We start from the raw sequence: 5,026 nt of genomic DNA on the forward strand, positions 1-5,026 counted from the left end.
CATGCAAATTCAGTTGGCAAATAATGTAAAAACGTCTACCAATGGGCTTTAAAAGAGACATGGAGAATTTAAAGGTTTTTATGTTGCAATTCGATAAAGGCAGCGACGTACTTCTTCATGCACAAAACAACCTTCAATTTCCAGCCACTAAAAGATTACAGCGAACACAAAAGGAACAAAACAGTGTGTTGTATACTAACCTGTAAACAAGAAAACCCTTTCGGACTATTGACCCATGAATGGGGCGTAATCCCCAGAGCCAGAGTCTTTCTGTCAATAATGCATTGAGACAGACTCTTGATAGATTTTAATGGAGGGGAACAAGGAAGGTAAGGAGAACAAATCCACAAGCAGCATCATTTTGTAAAGGATTTATGGAAGACCTTGCCTTGAAACTTCACAGAGATGCTCATTCATCCTGTGAACGCTGCCAGGTCCCCGAAGCACAATCCATCTACAGCTGTAGAAGTTAAGCTTTAGAACCACAACTGTGTCAGTTGACCCCCTCTATATAACTCTGGCCTTTTTTTGACAAACAAACAGGATGTTGAAGAACAGTACACGATCCTTACACGTACAATCGATACAGAGCACCGGAGGGAAGATTCTCACACATCCTTTTGTGGAAGGCAGAGAGACACACACTGTAACAGGGCAACAAAGTTGCCAGATGTTATGAAAGAAATTACCCTGGTTCTAATCAGAACTAGCCCGAAACCAGGCCAAAGTCGGAAACAATATGTTTGCTAAACCTTTATTTCAGGCATTTTTAATAGAAATGCAGGTAGGTAAAAAAAATGATGTGTGGAAAATTCCACCTAAAATCCACCTTGGACTATACATACGAGGGTTACATTTCATCCATGAGGAATTGATTGGAGTATGAAAACAAACAACTGTTAAGGCAAAACATAAAATGTTTTTTTTTTATATATATATAACTTGGAATAACATGTACTGATGAATAATATACAATAAAAGTAGGAATATTAAGTAGAGATGCACGATAATCAAATTCTGGCCAATACTGATACGCCAATGATTTCATAATATTTTTATGTTTCGGCTGATGTAATAAGTTCTGCTATTTAAAGCACATCTTTTTATTATAAATCCGCAAGGAATACACAGAGGAGAATCGCAGGAGCAAGCGTAGCAAACACAATGACTGAACAGAACAGGGAGTATATATAAGGAGACTAATGAATGAGTAACAGCTGCAAATCATAAGTAACCATAAAAACAAATCAGGACTGAACAGAAACTAGGGCAATGGAACTAAACAAGGCAGGAGAACAGGAACAGAGAGAAACACAAAGTCCATAACTGTGAGCGTCCTCACACCACAAAAAATCCCTCTGAGGTGGGAGGGAGGGGGCTCTGGAGGAGGATGCTGAGGACATGCAGGACAGGGAACCAAGGGAGAAGGTGGATGGAGAGAGCAGGGTGGAGCTGACGGTGAGAGGAGCCATGGAGGAGCCAGGAGCAAGAGGAGCCAGGTGTTGGTCCAGAGACCAGCCAGGACGAGGCCCCAGGGTGGAGTCGAGGGAGGGAAGAGCCATGATGGAAACTTGGCAGACAACACCCTGGGGACACCAGAGGTCCGGAGGGCCAAGGTGGAGCTGACGGCTCATGTGAGCGAGGTGGAGATGGGGACCCGGAAGACCGCAGCAGAGCCGGAAAGACTGAGGACAACAGTGGAGCCAGAGGGATGGAGGGATGAGGCGAAGCCAGAGGAGTGGAATACCATAGCGGAGGAAGGACGACAACAGACATAGGACCAAGGTGGAGACAAGGGAGCAAGGAGCCAAGTGGAGCCGATGGGTTGGAGGATTATGGTGGAGTCCGGGACTCGAAGACTGGAGGCGGAGACAGGGGATCCTGAAAGAAAGAAAGCAAGAAAGAAAGAAAGAGGAATGAATCAATAAATCAGTAAATCAGTCAATCAATCACTGGCCAATAACCAATATTGTACTGATATATTACACATAGTAGTACGTATGAAAATAGGACATTAAACAACAGATATGGCAATTATACCTAAAGATAAATATTAATATATTTAGAAATAATTCAACTTCAACATTTTCTAGTTATTGCAACAAAAGTATGATAGAAAATGATGAGGCCAACGAGAAAATGTATCATTAGTTATATCAGAGAAAATAGAGGATCAGCGGTGCCCTTCAAAACTGCACTTCATGTGTTCACTTACCTTTCTTCTTTCCTTTACAACCTCTTTTGGTAATCACCATTATATGCCTTTCAGAGTGCTTCTGGTGTAACTCTTTTTCTATCGGACAAAAAGAAGCCATATAAATGGTAGTGATGGTACAGATACTGAAGCCAGGCAGAAGCGCTCATTGCCAGGTCAAGACAATGAGGAGTGGAGATGTGCATCCATTTGGCCACAGCACACAGAACTAACACACAAAAGCAGGAGAAAAGAGGAGAGAGCTAGACTGATGAATAGGATACATGAATCGGAAGATAAATATATATTTAGGGTGTATAAATGGATGAAAACAGAACAGTTGGATGAAAAAAAAATGAATGAAAGTGAAATCTCGTTAAATAACACACTCGGGCTGCATTTTCTAAGTTAGGAACCTGAATATGACATGTACTTGTCATAATCTTACTAACACATGGAAGAGAAATCATTTATGACAGTGGTTCTCAACCTTTTTGACTCCAATTGTCCAAAACAATATTGAAGGCCCTATGACTCCAGTTGTTCATAATTTACTGGACAATATTTTAGAGCTTGGCATAACTAGAAAAAAATATATTCATTATAAAAATCAACACAGAATTTCACAATTTCATTGATCTACATAAAGTCTTACATGAATTAGATTTCTAGACTTTTTCAGGTCTAGAAATCACAATTTTAAAATTAGGCTTCCTCAAATATCCAGGTTTTTCAAGACCGCTGTTGAGGAGGCAAATTAAAATAAGAAATATTTTAATTATAAAATTTCGGCTCATTTTAATCCTTGTTTTGTCTTATTTACAATCATTTAAAGTTATCTTGAGGCCTTCTTGGAAGTTTTGTTGAGAACCACTTATAAGGTACAATAACCACTATATGGCCAAAAGGGTGTAGATGGCAGCATCTATACCATGATATAATAAAACCATGACATTCATATAACCAGAAGATCATATGAGAGCACTGATGTTGGCCAATTATAGCTAGCTTGCCATGGTGAGCTCCAATTCATCCAACATGTAGTCACGACTCCTATTAGGTCAGTCAAGCTTTTCCTTGTTAATTTTAACTAACCATGTTTAACGACTTGTGAAGTTGATTATTACCATGGTGAAACAAAAACTAATCTAAAAAAGACTTCCACGATGTTGGAAACCTGAAATGAAGCTAAAAGGCCTCCCTGACAACACAGAAAAAAGTCTATTATTCATCATCAACAAAATCTGACAGTGGCACACCATATTTGGCATCTACTGGTAATTGCCAAACCTTCATTTGTGTGCCAGAAAAGCATACTTTAGAGGATGGCGTTGAGCTTTACAAAACACTCCAGCCAAAACTTTTTATGGTTCGTGGTGATATTACACTGAAAACCCATTTTGCAAACCCAAGCCGTGATTGGTACATTACGTAAGCTAATGCTGCCTAACACATCACAGCTGTTGCTGCTTCTAGATGTGTCCAATTCTCAATAACAGCATTTACGGTTGACCCAGGCAGCTCTGGCAAGGCAGAAATTTAACAAAATTACTCGTTGGAAAAATGGCATACTATGGAGGTGCCACGCTGAAAGTAATTTAGCTCTTCTGTATGGGTTATTGTCTTGGCAGCGGGATAGCCGACACCACTAATTAGAAAGAGTGTCCATTTGGCATTAGCATCAAAAAACAGATGAATAATATCCAATGGCATCCCAAATACTTGGCACATGAACATGTCTTTCCCGGGATTTCATACTACTACCTCAAATCAGAATTATGAATAACTGAAAATCAGAGCAGGAGTCTTAAGGCCCCGATATACTCACAGCAAAGTTATTTTTTGTTCTTTGTTTAGGGGTAAAAATAAGTTTGAAATACCTTTGCAACTGTATATGAGCATCCCAATGCCAAAAGAGCAGCATTTCGATAAATATGTAAATATGTGCATTTTCCTCTCAATTCACCCTTTGCCAGGAGTTTGGCGATCTGACCAATCATAATGCTGAATCTGCCAGTTTGTGTGACAAACAAACCAAACAGGAGTGTAGATTAATGTCGGTGGACTTGAACTTCAAAAAATGGTGTGTACTGACATCTTTCCGCGGTTGAAAAAAAACCTTCTGATGTTCATTCATGTTTATTTCATGTTATAACTAGTAACAAGGAATAGATGATCAGTTCACATGCCACTTGAACTGAGGCACAATAGCGATCTGTCATGACACATTGAAAAGCCACAAAACGGTATTTATTGTTTGAGTTTCCTAAATGACAACATTTGAAAGCTGAGACTTCATTTTATATCAGAAGATATAAATCAGAAGAGAGTCCTCTTTGCTTCGTGATGTATTTTTCACTGCGTGAGAACATGATGTGTGGCGTGAGAGCGACATGGCTTGTCGGACGTAGCAACAGTAACTAAGGGGGTCGGGTCTTTGCAAAGGGTCATAAATGATAAATACATAACAAAAATGACAGTGGTGAGAAAACAGTAGTTAAGAAAGCATCTGATGATAGCGGTGTAGATGTTTGCATAAGCTTTGCAATTCGGCACTCCAGTTAAAGGCAGAGTGAGTGATTTTTCAAAAACACTTTAGAAAACTGATTCGGGCCGAATCGCAAAACAAACTTGTAGCCAATCAGCAATAAGGGGCGTGTCTACTCGTGATGTGGAGGAGAGCGCGTTCAGTGCATGGGACGGACATTAGCCGAGCCAGCGACAGAAAGATAGAGATGGCGGATAAAAAACAAAAGAGGAAAACGTCTGCGGAACGATAAGGCAAGAAGTAGGACCCGTGTAAATATCGGATCAGCTTTCCAGCGCTGGAGA

The sequence above is a fragment of the Sinocyclocheilus anshuiensis genome, unplaced genomic scaffold (genome assembly GCF_001515605.1).
Source record: "Sinocyclocheilus anshuiensis isolate Anshui unplaced genomic scaffold, SAMN03320099.WGS_v1.1 scaffold86, whole genome shotgun sequence".
Classification (NCBI taxonomy): Eukaryota; Metazoa; Chordata; class Actinopteri; order Cypriniformes; family Cyprinidae; genus Sinocyclocheilus; species Sinocyclocheilus anshuiensis.